Source organism: Thunnus albacares, chromosome 8 (genome assembly GCF_914725855.1).
Source record: "Thunnus albacares chromosome 8, fThuAlb1.1, whole genome shotgun sequence".
In the NCBI taxonomy this organism is placed as follows: domain Eukaryota; kingdom Metazoa; phylum Chordata; class Actinopteri; order Scombriformes; family Scombridae; genus Thunnus; species Thunnus albacares.
The window spans coordinates 6,677,467-6,691,890 of record NC_058113.1 but is presented as its reverse complement, the minus strand read 5'-3'; the positions used below and the strand labels follow the sequence as shown (position 1 = coordinate 6,691,890).

The window sequence follows — 14,424 nt, the reverse complement described above, 5'->3', positions numbered from 1 at the left end:
TTAACATTACAGGCAATATTCTGTATAGTATTTCTATATATCCAAATAATTTCACTCAGACTCACTCAGATGAGAAATTCATACTTACTGCCTCTCAATAGGTCTCAAGTCAAATTAATTTCTGCAAGACTGTTTACAGTGGCTGCAAGCGCCTCTTTAACTAATTTCTGATGAATGGACTTGCTGTTTAATGAATAACAGGACTATATTGTATATCTGCAGAGTGTATGAACTCTAATATTGGAATGGGAGTTTTTCTGTTCTATATGAATCATTTTGAAAAGGTAAACAGCGGCCTTTCCTCTGATAAAAACAAGCTATTTGTCAGGAAATGCACTGTCTCCTTCATTTATTTATGAGTGAGCTCTGGGGTCTTCAGGAGGGTAGACATCACAGGCATCAGTCTTCAGCCCTCAGTCTTCAGACTCCATGCGGCGCTCATCGATTTTAGCCCCTTGCTGCTGAAGTGCACCATCAATCAATACAGTAACAAGTCTTCATTTATACTTGAGAAATGCAGTTTCCAACTCAGTGGGCACGAACTCAGTGGCTGTACATATATCAGCAGGTCATGGTACATAAATGATCATATAAATTTTAAATGCAATAACAACCATGAACAGCAAAATCTCAAATACATGGTTGAATCCATTTCTTGTGTCCATGTGGAGACTTTTCTGCAACATAAGGTCCCAACACTGAACTAGTTCAATGTCTGTATCGTGGTTTCTCCTTTCCACCCATAGTGACAACTTCATCCTGCAGGGGTCTTCCAGGGTGAATCCCTGGAAAGGAAGCAGTGGTTTATATGAGGCTGTATTCTCCCAAGGCCACACATTTCATGTAAAGCAATGGGTCGAGGTGTGTTCACTTCATCACTGCCAGGACGTTTATTTTCTTGGCCTATACAGACAGTATTTTACAGAGTAAAACTAGCTGATATAGTAAACCGCATTCAAGGATCTTACCTTTTATCCAGATATAATAGTATAAAAGCCATTCATGAGCGAACTGTGTATTCTATATAGTTTATGTTCTTTTCATGCCACTGAAAATGAGTCAGTAACGTTTTGTGTAATGTATCTGTGATACTCAATATAAAGTTTATAGACCTCTTTTTGTCATTTTATTTATCATCTATAGTTTTGCTATTATATTCCAGCAGCATTCTGGCATCTCTGTGGTGCAAGTGAGTTAAAATAGCTACATTTTTACATCTGAGGTTGTCACATTAAAGGACTCGCACTGTGTTAGTGGTTTACAGTGAAGTGATAGTGCCATTTTACCTGCTATAACATTAAAATTCACAAATATTATATAATCATATACAGTCAGTCACTGTGATTTAGGATTTTTTTTCTCAGTGTTTCCTGATGAAATATAGAGGCAGGGAAGTGACAATTATCACTACTATGCTATCTGATAAGACATAACTGTAAATCATAGCGAATTAAATCATTTAAATTGACTGTAAAACTAATAAAAAATCAATTATTTCTAAGTGCTGAGGCCACTAAACATCTGATGTCAAGGACTCCTGCTTCTGGTCACTTTACTTCATTACAATCTTCTGTTCTGCTTATGGCAACCTCTTACACATGCATACATCACTATTGTGTGGTCTTGATCGTGTTTACCACTAATTTCTGTATTTTCTTTTGAATTTGGGATCACAAACTCATCACTGTAATTTATGTGTGTTAACTGGCCAGATCTCCCTAAAAAGTATGGAGGAAGACTCATATGCAACTTTTCATTTCAAATCATTCTTGTTAAACTCAGTCTTCCTCTGTAAAACGCTTTCAGCTGTTTCAAACAGCTATCAAACCAGTGTTTTGCCACTGTTTTAAACAGTCGAGCTTTATGTTTATGTGCTATATGTCAATGTTGTAATTTTTTACGTGGCAATGTGTTTACTCTGCACAGACATTTTGACCAGGTCTGTCTTGATCATGTATCTCAAGTGGCCTCCTGGTTAAACGATTATGAAATAAATTAATAATGTCCAATTTCATGGTTCGTCTCTGAAACCTTCAATTTGATAAACATAAAAAGTGTCTTTAATGCTGTAAAAGCGGGCAGAGCAAAACATCTGATCAGATAACTCATTCATTTGCAGGAACTGAAGAAACTGTAAAACTGATTTAAATCGCCAATTAAACCGATATAGTCTCAAATACCCAGCCATTTATTTCCACATTGCAGTTCCACCATGGTTTTTTTCCTTTATTACAAGCACTGTATCATTCTCATCCCTACAGTACATCTCAGGATGACAGCTTCCCCCCCCCCCCCCCCTTACCACTCCCCCTCGCCTGCTTGGTATGGTCCGCTCCTCCCCTATGCTACGTCGCAGCGATGGTAGTTTCTATTGGGAGAAGGTCAAATGACTCCGCATGTCTGCCTCTGTGTACATTCCCGCTGTGGTGCACGCCTGATGAAGAAACACTTCTAAACACCGATAATGTTTGCGAGCATCTGAATCGGCTCATCGCGTGATACCCATCTGAAAGTAAGTACTGATGTGCACCGACGTGTTTGTCATCTCCGAAGCGACTCACCGGCTTATTATTTGATACGGCCGGATGAGTCGTTTCCTTATAAAGGTTTAATGTTTGTAAAGTGTTGTGTTTCCGTGCAGCTGGTACAGCTCAGGAGCCCGGATGGTTTAAAAATAGTTGTCTGAGGATGCTGATGCTTCCGGGCGGTGCAGGTGAGATTCAGGTGAAGGGTCGCTGTAATTCATCCTAAACGCCATTACGTGCTTTTTATGTCGTTTACCTGTAGTTATACTACTATCAAGGGGTGGCTATATCCCTTTTATCTGCTGCATTAATATGTATTATGTGTCCTAGAATACATTTACAAGCTTAGTGAATAAATATTCCTGCAAAAGACCCTGCAGGAATATTATAGGAACATTCAGGAGAATAAATATAGCATTAGGGGAATAAGGCAACTAGTCTTTCTAGTGGATATTATGGGTGTAAAATAAAAGCATGAAAATACAACAAAAACACTAGGAATTGAAACAAACCATTATGAACTCATAAATGTGTACAAAAATAGTATTTTTTAAGTTGAGTCTTGTTGTAGTGAACTGATTATTGGATGTTTACCTGCAGCAAATGGCATCCGAGGTCAGTGTTAATATGGGGGTGTAGAAAGTTCACTCCTCAGCAACTAGAAAGCTCTGAGGAAGGGAGACTTAATGAAGTGAGTCATCAGAGTCTGCCTAAAACTCCCCCCTGCAGAGTAGCATGCAGCTAAGCCTATTAGACCATTGCATAATGCAATAAGGTATAGCTCCATAAGGTGCAGAATGAGCTGCCTCCAGGGAAAGATGAGGGAAGCCTGTATATTGTCCAGGCTTTTTAATCTCTTATTATACATCCTAATAAAAACACGTGAGTCCAGGGTAGGTCAGCATGTTCAGGTGTGGAGCTGAGAGTGGAGCTGTAGTACTGTTCACAGACAGTCCGTGCTGTGCTGATGTGGAAGGTAGTTTTGTTCAAGGTCACAGAGATGTTCAAGGTCAGTTCATAGAACAGCAGAACATGGATGGACAAGTTGACAAATGTTACAAGTCATGCTGACGAAAATGTGTCACAACAGGACTCATTGCGTAATCATGATACTGTTATTTTATTTCTTTCATAGTGGATGGAAAAACTTGACTTTCTTAAACCGAGGTTAATCCTGTTAATCCTAACTTTAAAAAAAAAAAAAAAAAGTTCCCAAGAAAGCGTGCAGACATATTCTCTGAAAAGGACATACTCTAACATTTTTAACCAGCATGCACAGACTCATGCACAGCCTTAAATTTGTTCTGCAAAGTCTGGTCATCAAATGGAAATTTAGCACAGTCTGATGGAGGGAATAAAAAAAATCCACTTGTTGACAACCTGTCAGGTTAGAGTAAACAAGAACCATCACTTCTGTCACTACTGTAAAGGATGGTGTAGGCACACACATACAAGCGCACACACCCACCTTAAATGATGATTCTCATGATCAAATTATGCATGGTCCTGCTGGCTTTGATTAATCCCTAACCCTGCCATCATCAGTGAGTGCTTGCTGTTACCAATTGATTACTGCACTGAGATTCATGTTGACGGAACTGAACTATATTCACTTAGTAGAAATGATTATATGCAGGCTGTTTTTTTTTTTAAAAGAAGAAACAAATTCAATTAGACTACTTAAAATAAAAACGTTTCCTTATCTGTATTTCAAGTATATCAAACTGTGCTTTCATGCTTTTGATGCTTTGTTTTGTGCTGCTGATAAGCCAAAGCTGTAAGGGAGGCTTGATGTTTATCAAGATGGTCACGACAAAATTCAGTATCTCTCAGATTCATCTGCGGAAGACTCTAAAAGTCATGTGGTTTTTTAACAGCTGCGACTATCTCACCTATATCTGCAACCTCATTAATGCACACACACACACACACACACACACACACACACACACACACACCAGCAGATGCTCTCAGGTAGAGCCGAGAACCTCTGCTCTACCCTGAGGAATACAGACAAACACTGAATTACTAACACCAGATCTGACTTGTTGCCAAGCAGAGTGTTTCCTGAAAACACACTTGGGTGTGAAAAAATGGTTAAGCTGCTGATAATTTTATGCTCTTAAATGCGGCGTTTCCTATGACAATATCCAGTACAAACTGCTTTTACCTTGATATGGTTTGACCTTCCTTAAGGTAAATTAGTGGTTGTGTGTAACCTTGAGTGGCTCCATGTAGATATAAGTGGTTTCTTGGGGATTCAGTGGTTTATAAGTACTGCAGTTTTAAGTAAAAATGACTGATCCAAGAATAATTTCCCCTCTGAGTCATTAATGGTTCTCATTTGTTCTGTAATAGTGCCATGTAGCCAGTGAGGGATTGTTATTGCATGTTCTGTATATGTACACTTAGTTCTCCAGTGGTTCTTTGAGGGCTCTTAAATCAAGCAGACCAAAGGGAGCCACCATCACGGGTGCAGACGGAGCCTTAAATCTACGTTTGTAACTGGCTGGTGCTAATCCATGTTCAAACCCCCACATGAACTCATAGAAGTTGTTGCAATGAAAAAGAATAAAGTAGTGTTTGAGCCTGCATGCTGATGCTGTACAGTGCCACGTGAGAAGGATAATCTTAGATAGAAGAGAGTTTCTCTGCACCCAAAATCACCTTCCGTGTGATCATGAGCCAAAATTTCAAACTTTTGACACTGTTGAGCACTTTGTTCAGGCTTCAGAAGGACCTTTTTTAGTTGCTCGGTCTCATGGTGTGCTATTTTACAGGCCAAAAAAAAATTATATAATATAGACTTTTTCCCTGATTTATGAAATATGTTGAAATGTGTGAGTCAGCTGCTAGATGGAATATTTTTTCACGAGTGTTCATATTCTGTTAAAGAGGCAGTCTGTTAAGGTCACCTAATATGATGTTCAAGATTCTGCAAAAGCTGATTAAATAAAATATTTTGCATTTATAGTCTGCATGGGGAGATATTAACTGGGTTAAATGATGTTCCAAAATTATCAGTTGTTCCATTAAATGTGATTCTTTTTTTTCTTTTTTTTCTGGGTAGTCGATTGATTCAGTATTGCCCATCCATGAAGTTTTTTTTTAAGAGACAGATCAAAAAAATTAGTGCCGCAGACATTCTAAATTAATTCTCTAGTGTAGCCCAAGCTCAAAAAACAATAAACCCTACATTTCCCATAATGCAGTTCATTAGCATCTTTCATTAAACCCCCCTGCCTCCTAAATCTGCACACCTAGAGTTTACAATGCAGGTTTTCTATGAAAGATAATCCTGATCCTGATGACATCATCAGGGTTATTTTTTGCAAGTTTTGGAAAAGCGCCCTCCAGAGCCACAGAAGACATTATACAACTGTTTTTACAGGCTCAGTTGTACTCCTGGTGATGATTGAACTGAATTTAATATGTAAAATCAGTGAACTGCAGTAACTGAAGTATCTATTAAAATTCTAAATATTACTGACTCTGATATAAAATAATCTTGTTGATATTAGAGTAATTTAAAACAGTTGCCCTCTAATGTTGATCCATTCGTCCCTCTCCAATGCACCTGTCTCATGAAATAGATATGCGAAGTGTCCCTCTGTTCTAATTCATCCCCACTGCCAGCAATAACATTGCTAGATTAATGAATGCATTCAGTCTTTTTCAGCTATTGCAATTATTAGTTTTTCAAAGATTGTACTTTTTTGTGATGCTGCTGAATTTGGGGAATATCAGAAAGAAAAGGTTTAAAACAGTGATGGATAGAGAGAGGGAAACAGGCAGGCAGGCAGGCAGGCAGGGAGGGAGGGAAGGAAGGAGGGAGGGAAGGGAGAGTCTTGAATCCACAAGAAAGCAATTAGATAATGACAAGGGCAGTGACACAGTGATTTGTTGCCTTCTGTTGTAATGTGATGCCAGGAATCCAGCCGAAAATTAATTTTAAAGCTTCCAAGAAATACATTCCACCATTATGTTGCTTTATGGTCCTATACTGGCTGGAGACATTGTTGACAAAGATGCAGCTGAAATTCCCGGACAGGACAATGCTTTTACGCCACTTTGATGCTTTACTGTATATGTGGTGCAGTTTGCTAAAAATGACTTGTGTTTACATGTAGGAGTGTTGATTCTGGAGTCGCCAAGAACAGTCCAGTTATAGTAATGATTTGACTTTGTATCTAAGGGAAGCTGCCAGACTGCAGGCCGTAAAGCGGCCCCCTCCTGCCCTCCCTTGTTTTGCTTTAAATGCCCCGAGGATTGATTTGTTTTCTCGCCCTTCTCTGTGTGATTTTCATCTCTTGTCTGGCTTCCTCACTGTTATCCTACCGTCTAATGATGATAATCTCAAAAGAGACTTACGGAGGATAAACATCCTCAGCTGTCCTCTTAAAAAAACAACAGGTGAACAATAGAGGAAGGACGAACTTGGGGTTGTAGGATGTAGCTTACACGGTAGCGGGGCGGGTTTGGTTTGGGTCCATAATAGCTTTACCTACATACAGTAAACAGCGCCATGGGACTAGTTGGAGGATTACAGAGGATTTGCCATGCTAAGCCACAGGAACCCAGCCCAGTGACCCCCTCATGTCTCCTCCTCCTCCCTTGAGCAGAGCAACAAACCGCCCCCTTCTCCTCTCACCTCCCGGTCTTCTAGGTCCATGATGCAATGGGAAGCCAGCCATGTGACCCAAATCACTGATTATATGGATAGGATAAAGGATGGCGGAGGCACTCTTTGGATGTTGATGTTTCATAAAGTGATTAAATCTGCTTCCCCTGAACTGGTTAGAGAGTGATGAATCCGCGTTCATTCCCTCTGTTCTACAGGTTTTCACCCTTTGCTCTGGCAGACCTTTTCTGATTACGCTGCAAATTTTGCTTTAATGACTGAACTTATCATCCAAATAGCTGTCGGGGTAAATTAAGGGCGTGTTCTGAGTGCATTTTCCTCTTGCGAATGGAGTGATAATGTGACAGCAAAATGACATACATCACAAATCCCTGCCATGTAACTTGATGGGAAGAAGGTGATGCTGTCAGCAAACTTAAATCAGATTTGGCTCCTTCACTTAAGTTGAGTGCACATTGCCTTTGGTTCCACTTTCGGACACTACTTGAAAGCCAATTGAATCAAAGCAAGGGGATGGGGCCATTTTTGACGAACACTCCATGGGCATTTGTCTCTGTCAGCCTAATATCACGCAGTGAAATGACTCAGCAGAGAGCAGTCCCCAACCCAACTGTGTACATGTCTTTAACTCAAACTGACAGTGTTCTCACTCTTGTACATACCTTGCCATGAGCAACTCTGCTGGAAAGCTGAGGTTTTCTCTTTTTTTCCCACCATTGTCATCATCATGTGCAGCCTCCATGCACATAGAAACTTCAGGAACACTCACAGACAGAAATAGATCAACCCAGGAAGGCAGAGATTTATTTTGAGTAAACAAGTGAACTCTAAGGAAGAAATTCTCAGTAGTTTTCTTTGCATAATGTAATCTCTTGAGGCTCTCATGTAGTTTCTGACTGAAATGATGTTGTGTACAAGCAAGCAAGAGAAGAGAATCATTCCCCTTGTGTGAGGGATGACTTTGTTGCTAGGGGCCTTGTGTCAATATTTCCTTAAGTGATTCATTTTTTTTTTTTCATTGACCTTTTCATTGACCGTGTCACCTTTTTCAATAGGGCTACAGTTCGTCATATTTTTATGTAATGTGCAGGAAATAGCATGGCAAATGTGGGCTTGGAGAAATTGTGCGAAAGGTTCATAGAGGAAATTTCTATGGCTCTGTTTCATTCTATACTACTCAGCCTTAATCTAATTTTAGTAAAGGTGGGGATACACATTATGATTGTTGGACTGATTTTATAGTGGATGATTTAGGTGTCATGACTGATCTGACCAAGTCCAATCCAGTCTGAAACAGTGTTTAAAGATTCTGACTGTTTACCTTCTGTTTAAGTGGCTGCTCATCGTTCTCATTAAGACTAGTTGGAATATGAGCATTAGTATATGTCGCAGAAGAATCTGTACTCAAAGTCCACAGACTGGCTTTGATGGAACTTTGTTCAGCTGCATCTAACAGTCTTCATCAGTGAATGGCACTGCCTCAAGTGTCATTCAGTAATGATAGACAGTGAGATGTGGTTGAAAGGTCTGAAAATGCTCAAGGTGGACTGTGAAGTAAGATGAGTTAAGATGAATTGGGATCTTTGAGATCATGTAGTACGAAGAATAATATTTTGAAAATGAGCATCCAGTGAAATAGAGTAGTAAAGAATCCAATGTTTTTGATGAATGGTTTTGGTACAGGAACAAGCAATGATGTTCTGGCAGTATTTGCGGCTGTTTGCTGTCCTCAGTGTTTACTCAGTCTTTCCATATGTTGCTGGTTTTTGGTGTCTGGTCTTTGCAGGTTTCAGTAATCTTAAGGTCTACTCCCAGGTTATTTCGACAGTCTCAACAGAGCAAGCTAAAGCCAGTTTGTACTTGAGCCCACTGTCTCTGTCATATCCCACAGTATATATTCAGGACTTCATTACAATTTTCAAATATGAGTTGTCAGACCATTAGTTTTACAGGGAGCTCACTTTACAAGCGTGCTTTTTACCTTGTTATCTTGTATTTAAATTCATTGTTGGATTGGGTTCAAAAAGTTGTATAAACCATGTTAAATTAACTCAGCCAGTGTGAACTTGTATTCTGTTTAGTGGAAATGGTAATTTAAGAAACATTTATGGTCTTCCATATTTTAACCTCATTGCAGTGGCATTCCCATAAGCATACATGGCGGCTCCAATATAACCCAAGCACGCTGTCTATAAAAGATATAGCTGTTATGATTCAAGCTAGAATGAGTCTCCTTGTGCTTTATTAGATGGTGGCATACAAAAAGGTAAACTGGAGAACTCTGATATATTAGTTGTAATAAAACCCTAAATGTGTTAAAGTTATGATCTTACTTTTTTGTCAGATTTTCAGCATTTCTTTCTAAATAAAGAAATTGTCAACAATCTCTTGGTCTAAATGAGATATTCTGAAGATAGTGTCAATACAGGAGTACCATTACGTGATGTTTGGACACTGAAATTAAACAAGATCTATCCATTATCCCTCTCTGCTGATGAGTGGCTGGCAACATTTACATTGAGATTTTTCATTTGCCAGAGAAACGCTCTCATCCAGGGCAACCCAGCAATCCAACAATGATGCAATTGACCTCAAGCATATTGCCAAGTTCCTCCAGGAGAGGAAGATAAGATGCCCACGAGAAGATAACAACCATGCATCGCAACCATTAGCCAAACGCAAATATGAGAGTCAAAAATGACAGAGGGGGTGTTTATTCGTTGCCCAGTAATTGACTGAGCATTTCCATAATGGCATTGTGTTTCCTGCCAGGCTAATGTGACCCCTATTAGTTCGGGAAACATACTACAATCAGGCTCTGTGTGAGCCGCTAGACACAGCCAAGGAAATGAATTGGGGATAAAGAAGAGATGAGGGACTGGAGGGGGGAGTGATGTAAACAATGGTTAGGTGCAGACAATGGGACAACCAGGGGACAGGAGAGGAGAACAGATGATGAGAGATGAGTCATATCACTGCAGCAAACCGGGCCCTGATTTAAAAGCCACTGCTATTGAAGGTAAAGATGATTTTTGGCTAGATTTTAATTTTGGGTAGCCTATATTGGAATTTAATACTCACCAAATACTGATGCCAATTTACATTAGGTATAAATTTCTTTTCACTGGTATAAGTTTCTTTATTTTGATGCATTGCACTGTGACATCTTGTGCATTAAAGTTTTGCGCATTTTTACACACTGACCAAGAAATTGTGTGCAATATATCAGCAAACTCCACACCCTGAAAACCTACAACCAGAATTGATTCAATCTTTTCTGTGCACTAGAGTTTTTCTTACCATGCAACAGCTCATATTAGAAATGAATTTGAACAAATAGGGCCATGGCTAGGGCTGCAATTAACAAATGTTTTCATTATTGATTAATCTGAGTTCATCTGTCTGTTCCTTCTTTATTAATTGATTAGTTGCTTGGTCATTTGATATCCTCAAATGTCTTGTTTTGTCCCGACCAACAGTCCACAGCCCATAGATATTCAGTTTATATTAGAATACTAAAGAAACCAGAAAATATTCACATTTGAGAAGCTGGAATCAGAGAATTTGGACATTTTTTTCCCCAAAAAATGACTCCAATGATTGGTTGATAATCTAAATAATTGCTGATTAATGTAATAGTTAATGACAAATCAATTAATTGACTAATCGTTGCAGCTCTAGTAATGGCTACAGAATTTCAGTTATGAATAGAATATGGGTACTTCTCCTCTGCAGCCACAATTCAGTCTTTCCTTGTCTTTCTTAAATGCTTCTGAGGAATATTGGTACAGGAAATGCATTGCTTTAAAATAGTACCACAGCTATATCTACTGTATGTATTATGTGGCTGTTGTGTTGTTTTCTCTGCTCTGTGCTCTCTTGTGTACTTCTTCATGGCTGGTACTGATTTTAGCTGCATGCTGGGCCAGCTAATCCTGCTCCTGATCAATACTCTACTTCTCCTGCTCACCCACTGGATTTCATCCAGGAACCAACACAGCTGATATTTTTATTTACCTTGTCTTCTCGTCAGTCATTCATAAACTTGGGGGCAGGGCGAATTGACATTTACATCAAAAATAGTATGGGTATGATACAGTGAATAGAATTGACTGCATTTGCCTTGACTACGTTAGCAGCTGAGCTAGTTGCCTTGGCTGTTTGCAGTTGGTTGTGTTAACTGTGCACTGCATACATGCTTAGCTCATCTTTGTTTTGTGTGAAATAGCTCTGTCAGCCCTGAGTGTAAAGCTGCCTGTGTTTGGCCAAACACACCACCTCTGTGTCATTGTTGTTTTACGGTCGGCAGCTTTCAGCAGAAGTGCAGACCAGAGCACCGGCGATACCTGCTGTCCCTCTGTCTGTCTGAGGGATTCGCCTCAATCCATTACATGCTTGGATGCTGATAGTGTTTGTCAGAATGCTCTGCACGCCCAGAGACAATTAAGCTGAAACACAAGGCTGGCTTAATGAAGCTCGGCAGAAAAAACATCCTCAAACAAGGTTCTTTTGCCAAAGAGATAGAAGTAGACAAGGTCCATTCATGTCAGGAGGAACCACGTGGCTCGACTGGTGCGTTGTTTTGGTGTAGGTTCATGCACTAGTGATAAACTATACACATAAGATAAGATATACTTTTTCTTGGGCTAAGTGTTACTGCATCACAAAACATTTATCTCCTAAACATACTTACTTACATACTTACCCTACATCATTCATACAAAAAAAACAAAAAAAGACCACAACACAACCACACTAACCTGACGCGCCAAATGGTGCGTCTATCACCGCCTTAGCCTGCGAGGCAGTTGGATTTGCGACACTGATTGGTCTAAACCATGGGTGGTTCGGACATAGCGCATAATTTGAAGCCCGACAATATGGATTCTCGCGTGATCTCATGATCTTGGGAAAGAGTGCTTTTGAGTCAAAGGTTTTGTGTATCCCAGCATGTTTGCATGTTTAAATACCCAATTCACACAAGGTTCCCATGTAATTCTTGTCCAGAGCCCTGTTCTTAGTCCATTGAGTTGATTTGTTCATCATGGATAACAGCACGCTCTTACAGTATAATGAAATAAATTCAACATGAGTAAAGAGTTGAAACCATGATCAGCAATTATCGGCTGCCATGGTACCATGACTGCGGCTTTTTATTCAGCTACAAAGAAGGACATGTTCTACAGCTGAGGAATGTTATCTAAAGTATGAAGTGGAACTATGCCAAATCTGCTAATAAATGACAGATTTAAAGATTCAGTGTGTGGAATTTGGTGGTATCTAGCGGAACAGACTTGGCAGAAATGAAATATAATATTCATAAATATGTTTTAATTAATGTATAATCACCTGAAAATCAATTGTTGTGTTTTCATTACCTTAGAATGAGCCCTTTATATCTACATAGGGAGCGGTTCCTCTTCCACGGAAGCTGCCATGTTGCACGGCCATGTTTCTATGGCGGGGGGGGTTTCAGTTTGTTTCTCATCACTAGATGCCATTAAATCCTACACACAGGTCCTTTAAGGTAAAAATGGAGAAATTGTATGACCAATGTATTACTGAGTTACATGGTTGCATTAAGCCTGCGAACTAGCTCAAGCTGAGAATGTGAGTGTGCTGCTGTGCTCACACATGACATACTCTACTAGCTATAACGTAAATCTAACACACCCTTAAAACTGCTCACCTGGGAAGTTTGCCGTAACAGCTGCAGTCACTTGCTGCCATCGTTGCTGCTGTTCTTTTGTCATTTCATATTCCTTTTACTCCACTTCAGCATCCACCTATAGGCTCCCCCGGTGGGAAGATATTATTGTCACCCCTCAATCCTTGCTGCATGTAGCTTGGTGTAACCTTGCTCGGAGTGACAAGCTCTTTTTTTTTTTTTTTTTTTTAACCAATTTCTGACCAAATAGAACATGACAGTTCATAAAAAGACAAAAGCATAAAAACAATATCCAAATGCTAGGTCGCATGTATGAAATCAAATATTAGCTCAATACAATTTAATGTATGTATTACTCAATAATATGGGTGACTATACAGCAGGCTGGGTTCAATTTATGTTTTGTGCATCTTTTCAATGTTATCTTTGACTTTCTCTTCTTTGTTGGCTTCAGGTTTCTTTTCATTTCACTGTTATATTGCTATACTGCTATATAGCTTTAAAAGGAAGCTTATTGGTTTGGTCTCAAGCCCAATGGCAGGTGAAGCTGGCCTCATATAATCTCAAATAATGTCTAAATGTATTTTCAGTTTTTGTTTTGGTCTGGTAAAGATGCTGAAAGCTTGAAGGTTTGTTATTTTTCTGAGGGTCGGGGTTTGAGTGCTCGGTTTGGTAAAGCACTCTGTGAAACCATTTTAAAGCCCTGCAACACTGTGACGAATGGGAGGATGAGTCACATTTTAACAGCAGTGAAAAAGGAAATTGTGCGACTCTTTTTGAAATTATCTCTCTGTGCTCCCTGGGCTCTGAATTTTCCCTCCGATTAGATAAACAGTTCGCTTTAATGAAATGAAATATTTTATAATAATTGGCTTTCACTGTGCATGTACTTGCAGCCTTTTATGGCGAGTTATTTCTCATCTCATTAATGTCCCACTGCTGCTATAGTGGTCTGAAATGTTTCAGATGTATAAAAACGGAACCTGGTTAAAAGTGATGTACTATCTGTGAAGTTCAAAGATTATATTTTGTTGAAGTCGGACTGTTGTTCTCCTTGGTGGAGCATAAGGCAGGCTTTACACATATCTGAAATGTGTGTTTTGTTTGGCCTCTAAAAGTGAGTCTACTGTAATCCTTAATCCACCTAATTGCATTATCAAGCTTACGTCATACCCTGAAAGCAATGCAACGTCAGAACAATTAACCCGAACTGTAGCCCGTATTTAAAACATTTTCTTGTCTACAAAACATAGTGTGCCAAACATGACATGAAGAAATAATAATGCATTTGTGTTGCCACTTGTGCGTGCTGTTATCTTATCTTCTGCGAATCATGGAAGCCACAAAATTGGCTGCTGCACTTCCTTAGATTACTTACAGAAGTGAGTACATCCACCGTCTCTATGTCACCTGAATGAATTATCAGATGTTTCCACTGTCACACTATTTTGTTAACCTTTACGCTTGCTTGTTCAGCTCTCCTCTGCTCCCTGCCAGTGTGTAAGAAAGAGGCAACATACTCCAGGTGTTATAAATGAGATGCATGTGCAGGCTCGCGAGTCCAACTGGTGTGGGGAGAAGAAGGTAGA

At 39.5% G+C, this 14,424-nt stretch overlaps 1 protein-coding gene across 4 annotated transcripts in view; it reads left to right on the top strand.

Annotated features, from left to right (window-relative positions):
- The first annotated feature begins 2,374 nt into the window (after positions 1-2,374).
- The window catches only part of oxr1a (oxidation resistance 1a), a 157,269-nt gene continuing 145,219 nt past the window's right edge, over positions 2,375-14,424 (top strand). For 2 of the 4 annotated variants that reach the window (XM_044358065.1, XM_044358061.1), the window contains exon 1: positions 2,377-2,512. The gene's annotated coding sequence lies outside the window, so the exon portion shown is untranslated. Of the gene's footprint in view, positions 2,513-14,424 lie in introns of all 4 variants that reach the window. The other 2 variants (XM_044358064.1, XM_044358063.1) reach the window with 2 other exon arrangements.